The sequence below is a fragment of the Cyprinodon variegatus genome, unplaced genomic scaffold, assembly GCF_000732505.1.
Source record: "Cyprinodon variegatus isolate N-32 unplaced genomic scaffold, C_variegatus-1.0 Scaffold1222, whole genome shotgun sequence".
Classification (NCBI taxonomy): domain Eukaryota; kingdom Metazoa; phylum Chordata; class Actinopteri; order Cyprinodontiformes; family Cyprinodontidae; genus Cyprinodon; species Cyprinodon variegatus.
Window position 1 is genome coordinate 134581 of NW_015151675.1, and position 7399 is coordinate 141979.

A 7399-nucleotide genomic window follows, 5' to 3' on the forward strand; every position below is an offset into this window, starting at 1 on the left:
TGAAAAATGTTGCATAGTGTGCCTTTAAAACCTTGATTTACCCAACATTGCAAAAAAATTAAGATCTAAATAAGTAATTTTTTCTTAAAATAAATGCATTTTTTCTTGTATTGAGGAGGTAAGTGAGACACTTTGCCAAGGGAACAAAACAATTTACATCTAAAATAAGAAAAAGCAATTGCATTGTCTTTTTATTTTAAAAGTAAAAATACTAATTCCATTGGCAAATCATCTTATTTACCAACTTAAATTTAAGATTAAATACACTTACTTCTAGACCATTTGTGCAGTGAATCAGACAAATGTAGCAAAGAGAGAATGTATAAAAGATTATACAGAAATGCTTAATTAAATAACATTGATTCAAATAAATTTCAAATTAAAGTTTTAACTTAAAGTTTCAAATGTTAAAATAAATTTTCAATTATTCAAAATGTGTGTTTTTTTTCTTTCATTTGTCAGAAAGTTAAAAGACAAACTAACTTGATTTTATTTTTTCTGTCAATTATTTTATAGTCCAGGCTTTAAAGGGATAAAGCTTCTACCTCTCTAGAGGAACCAGGTTTCAAATGTCTCACTTCAAGGTGTTTCTCTTTGGATCTCTGATGTGCTGCTGTTACTAACCTGTGGGATCGAGGTGCTCCTGCTGCCCTGTGCTGCCTCCGTCGTCATTGTAGCACTCCTCCTTGTCATGGTAGTATTGTCTGTGGGAGCGTTCGTGGTGCGCATGGTGGTCGTAGTGCAAATGTCGTGAGTCACGGTCAACGTCGCTGGTGTTGGAGCGGTGCCTGCGTCTTTTCCGTCTGTGAGAAACTGGAACACCGATGTAGAATGGTTGGGCCTCTGACAAGGAAAAAATGAGAATATTAGTAAATCATCAAATTATAAAAAATATATCATTTCATATTTTGTACTTAAATCTATTATTTTTGATTTTCTTTGTTTGCTTTTATTGAATTTTCCTGGGAGGGTTGTAACAGTTTTTTTTAACTCTCAATTTTTGTAAGCCCAGTTTTCATTGGGCCTAAACCAACCATTACTTCCTATAATGAGCTCTGTCTCTATGGAAACCTATTTCTGCCACTCTGATGAAAACAGTAAACTTGTATCTTATAGTCAATTATTACATGCATAGAGAAAGTACAGTATTTGCTCTATTGTATTGGAGGATATCTGTATACATAGCCTAAATGGTCATCCAGAACTTTGCGTGTGTGATGTCATATCCTGTTTTCCATTGCTGCTCATAGTACATCTACATAGATTTCTGTCCTGGTGCGTAGAAGCAGAGAAAAAGATGCAATGATCCGCAAGTTATCAAGAGGCTTCAGTCCGCCTCTTGAAACTGTGGTCCTTGGATCAATTTACCCTTCAAGGCTCCTTTATTCTCCTCCCAGAGCTGTGCAGAAAGAGACACCACTCCTCTCTACACTTTGGTTTTCTCCACCTTCCTTTCCTAATTTTATGATCAGTTTGTCAAACACAGGAAAATGGTATCAGATGAGTGCATGTTCATATAGAATGAAGACCAGAGGAAGTAGTAAAATGACAGGTAAACAACATCTAACATGATCGAGATAAAGTGTTACAAACATTTTGATGTCCAACATTTTAATTTTGCAACATTTCAGCACCTAAAGCACATTTTCTAATGTTGGAATTTCATAATTCTCCATTTATGGTTAGAAAGAAATTTCAAAGGAGTGAGTGTTGTCCCATTATTGCTGCAAGCAAAATAAAAATATTGATTTATAACATCATATCATCTGATTTACTGTTTAAATGATGTATGACAAACCAAGATGTGCGAATTAGGGTAAAGACTGTAAAAAAGTAAAAAAAATAGAATATAAATAAATACAAATAATATGAAGGCAAAAATTAGGGGAATTGATGCAGAAGAAACTTTCCAAACCAATATCCATTTTATTATAAAACTTATGAACCACTATGTGTTCAGTACCTCCAGTATTAACTCCCAACTGTTGATTAGCTTGACTTCTAGATGTTATGTTGGTGTCATGATCTGCCCTGATAGCTGACCTTGATTCTTCACATCATTCACCTGCCTAACTCTGCCCAGTCTCTAATTATCACTCATATCCTCCACCTGCTTGTTCTGCTTTATATTAGGCTCAGCCCAGCTATCGGGGATAGATCATTGTTTGATGTTTGGTTGTAGTTTGTCTGTTTCATTAGTGTGAGTTATTCCAAGGTTTATGTCCCCGTCCTCGGAGGCCAGTGGTTTTAGAGGGTTTTAGTGTTTGTCTTGTCTCCTGAACGTGTCCTGGGTTTTGGATGAGACCAGTTTAAAGTCCAGTAGTCCAGGCTCCAAGGAGGAGTACAGTTTAAAGTTTTCCAGTTATCCTGGTACCTGGTCTCTGTCCCTCAACTGCTGAGCCTGCCTGTCTGCATCTGTGCATTTCTGTCTGAGCTCGTTACCGGACTTATTGGAACTCTGAACCTACCTGAATGCTCTGTGGATACCTGGAACCCTGGATCTGTCTGTTCCTGTTTGGATTGAACCCCTGACCTGGCTGCGCCTCCTGGATTCCAGAACTGCTCCTGTCTGATCTGTTTTCCCTTCCCTGGATCCGATTCCTGCCTCCTTACTGAGGTTGCTGCATCAGGGACACTCTGTGCCGCAGCTTTTTTGGCAGTATCCTGCCTTCCTCTGAGAGGATAGACTGAACTGTGTAACCAGGTAAGTGACTCACTCTGAAAATCATCTCCCATCAGATGATTGTGGTCACTTACCTGGATTTCTCCCCCCAGAGTGTCAGTGAATGGGTGGTGCCCCAAAACACCCTGCAGCCACTGTGGTCCGCAGATCCACAGTTGTGATGTTTAGTTAGTGTATATTATTCAGGTGGAAATACAATAGTAAAATCTGGAAAAAAAATATTTGTTTATATTCTGAATTGAAACAATTGTAACAATAATGAAATTGGGATAAAAGTAATTGTCTGTTAGTTTGCCAAAGGAAGCTAGAGTTGTTTTGGGGGTTGAAAAACTTGGGAACCTCTGTCTTCCATGAGTCTCTTGTCTTGTCACTAATATCTCTGGTGTTCCTGTGTTCATCTGTCTCACTGTCCTCTCTATCCACCTCTGGCTTATTAAATAAGCAACGAGAAAGATTAAATAACCCTAAAAAATAACCAGTAGATGTTTTATACATAGTTGACATCATGCCTTCATTTGTTTTACAATTTTCCATAACAAAGCTACAGCTGGAATTCCTTCACTTAGTCTCCTGTAGCCAAACCAAACAGAACTTCATTTGGACTCACCATCATCGTCATCATGGTGCCTGTGGCCTCTACTCCTTCCCCGCTGCCAGTCATTGTGGTCCATCCTATAATGTACAATTTAAAATCAAAAGAGAAATGAACAAGTTAAAGATAAAGTTGAATGTACTTTGACCAATTGTCACACTAAACCTCAATCCTCAGATATCTTGCAATCTAAGGAAGCCCATGTCCTCTACTTAAAAAATAAAAATTGCACATGGTACACTATACTTATGAGATTGAAATTCATAATTTCACCTTTTAAAGTCATAATTATACGATACTAAGTCTTAATTTTGAAATATGTTCATAAGACTGCTTAGATTTATGACTTTGAAAGTCGAGATTATGACTTCGCATCTCCTAATTCTGACATATGATGCGTCAATTTTTACTATGAAGTGTCCGAACTGGGCATTATACTCTAGCTGTCAGTATTTCTGTGGAAACCCTTTAAGTCTGTTTAGGGAATCCTCCTGCTCTGACAGTAACTCTGACTGTGCCTTAGGATCCTAAAGGCCCACATGGTAACACATGTGATGTCACATCCACGACGAATCAATAGATGACAAAAGGGAAAACTCAATGGAAAAAAACAGCAACCCTCCAGAACCCTAAAACTCTTCAGAAGACAAAAATAGAATGAAAAGAAGTCAGCTTTGGATTCCCACCCCCAAACACCAGACGTCATTTAGATGTTGGATTTTAGGCTAAATATGATCTGTCATAGTCTTGACTTAGTCCAGAAATACTTAATATTTGGGCTTTGTTTGGTTGGTCTGATTTTGTCCGACTTTAGTCCAATAATAGGCGCTAAAAATTTTTTTAAATGTCTTTACAATGATCTGAAAATTATGGCTTTTCACTTTTCGACCAAACGTAGACGTCGTTTGGACGTCTTTTTATCCCATTTTTACTCGGTCGGTACCATTAGGGCCAGATTAAGGAAATGCGAGGCTCTAGGCAAAGACAGGCATGGGGCCCTCTGCATTAAGAAGACAACACATAAAACAGACCCATTATACAGATACAGACATTTTAATAGCATAGATATACATTATTTGTTCTACCTTTTGTCTCTCACTAAGCCCATTTTCACATGTTGATTGCTCCTTCCTGTGTTTCCAAAAAGGCGACAGCAAAAGTAAATAACCCAGTCCCTCCCTTCACTGTAGGCAAGCCATGATCTGCTTATCTGTTCTCCTTTTTTTCATTTTAGATGAAATAATATTCTCAGTTCTCAATTAAAAAGGACACTCAAAACCCTGATATTTTCCACTTCAACATGAGAAAAAAAAAACCCACCTAAAACATCCTAAATAATTGATTTCTTCATTATAGAAAATATATACGTATCAATATAGGGGGACGTCCCCTTCCATGGTTTCATGCTCACTAGTTGTTCATCTCTTGTTCAATAGGTGTCAAATTTGAAGCTGAGATTGCTGCTTATTGTGGGTATTGCTGCTGGTGTTAGCCGCTGCCGCAGTAAAGAAGCCGAAGTCAGTCACTTTCGGTAACAATGAGATCAGCTTTCTACTTTCCTCCTTCTTTGCCCTCTTTTCAGCACTGCTAGGGTAGCTTCTTTTCATCTTTCTTCTATGTTCTTCTGTTCTCTGCTTGTCTCGTCTCTTCGCGCCGTCCGTTTTCAAATGGTTCGCTGTGTATTTGGACCTGCACGGTAAATGGACTGATCCAATTTAGTGAAACATTGAAGGGGGGTCCCTAAGACACACATTAAGTGGATCTTAGGGACCCCCCAAGACACACACTAAAATGCCTTCTGATGGCATTTTAGTGAAAGGATTTTTATCAAATACATAATGAATGTGACTAATAAGTAATAGCTGTATTAACCATACATGTAAAAGGAGTTTTAAAGGGCCCCCAGAAACTTGGGGCCCTTTGGTAAATCCCTGGGAAGCATTACTACCAGTTTGATCCTGACACAATCATCACAAGGTTGGGATTCTTGACTAATACTGAGGAGTCGTAATGATAAACCAACTTGTTACCAGTTTATTTACGCAAATAAACAAGAACAACCATGAAAGCCGATATGAATGATTATCATATATCGTAGGGACCACTTTCAACCTCAAACATGGTTGACATGTTTGAAGAACTACAGAGCTTCTGTCAGTTCCCTTGGCTTTCAGTTGGCTTTAATCATGTTTTTGTTTTCAGCTTTTCTATAGATTTCATTGTTTTTTACCGTGCTTTTCTTCGGCCGTTCAAACCATTTCTCCCGAATTCTCCCGAGTGGTGCACGACTTTATACGAGTGAATAAAGTGAATGTGATTGGTCGTTTATCAAGGGGGCAGGATTGTTATGGTGGAAGGTTCACAAACCTTTTTGGCTGTGGCCGGTTTGTTGGAAGCATCTTGCTAACCAGTTAGCAACTTAGTGCTAGTAGGTTCCTAATGGGAAATTCCATTGGGACAAAGTAGCACTAAATTGGTGACTTAGAAATGACACTGTCAAGGAACGCTATGGACAGAGGAAACATGCAAGAGGAAAAGAGTTTTGTGTCAGAGGTCGTGGATGAGCCTCCTCCGTCATCCATTTTTTATTTAGAGGAGGAAAGCAGGGATGAAGATGTTGTGGAAGAGGACGCCAGGGCGGCAGAAGCTTGGTTTGGTGTAGAAGGCATCCAGCCCTGCATGTTTGAGCTCTTGCCTCGCAACGCTGCCAGTTCTGTTAGCTCTACGCCTGTTGAAGACACAGACGTCCATCCCCGTGAACACTGGGACACTGCGGCATATGAATCAAGATGCTATGACCGAAAAAATTTGATTGACATATGACCGTTGATATATGATTGGCCGAATTTAGGTGTTCAGGCTGACGTATAACTAACTGGCCTGCATAATATAATAAAAAATAAAAAAACACATTTTACACATAAGACAATAACAAATAAAAAAAACAATTTTTTTTCTTTAAATATAAATTTTCTAAATTTTGTGGCAATATCGTCTCATAAAGAGCACATTTATATAAATGTTTAAGCCAGAATGATTTGACATTTAAATTAGATTTCCTTATGACTTTAAGTCTTGGCTAGTCTCTGTCTTGGGTTTTATTTTTCAGCCAAACAGCTCTGTTCACTGCGCTCTTCACTTTAGCTACACCCTCTTCTACAGCGCAGAGAACAAGAATTTGATTCAACTTAAACTCACCAGATAGGTACACCTGTCCAATTGCATATGAACACAATATTATAATAGCACCTGGTAGCAACTCAGTTCTTTAAGGCATATATAGACATGGTCAAGACGATCTGATGGTGTTCAAACAGAACATCAGAATGGGGAAGACAGTTTTTTTTAAATGACTCTTAATGAGGCATGGGTGTTGGTGCCAGACGTGCTGGTCTGAGTATTGTAGAAACTGCAGATCTACTGGGATTTAACGCACAAACGTCTTTAGGTTTTAGAGAGAATGATCAACAAAAGAGAAATTATCAAGTAAGCGTAAATGCTTTTTTGATGCCAGAGGTCAGGGGAGAATATCCAGAGTGATTTAGGATGATAAAAGGGCAACAGTAGCTTCAGTAAACATTCGTTACAACCAAGCACAGGCGTAACTATCTGAAGGACTGGTGTGAACATGTCCCCACCAAAATTCTGCTGTTCTCCCCTTTCCGCTTAATGGAAAATGAAGAACAAGGGCACATTAGATACAAAACTTACGGTAAAGTTGTTCCTGTTCCCTGCATTGTGACGAATGAGCTGACAACACATCTGTTTTATTAATTAATTAATTAATTCATTAATTCTGCATTAAAGGCACAAATATGTTTACTAGTTTGCAAGTTTGCACCAAAAATGTGCACTATTTATTTATTGTTTCATATTCATTTTTACAGTTTGAAGTTAAGCAGGAAAGGCAGTTTATAATACTTATTTTATTCAGCAATGTCTGTTATTTTATATTCAAACTGAATTGCTGGATAATATATATATTTTTTTATGTGTTCATGTCACTCACAAATATGCATCTAATTCAATGCAAATTTGAGTCAAATAATCAGTTAAAAATAATTTCACAGACTTTGGGGGATGTGGGGTTAAAAATAAAATCAAGCTAGGAGGGTCAGCTGGCA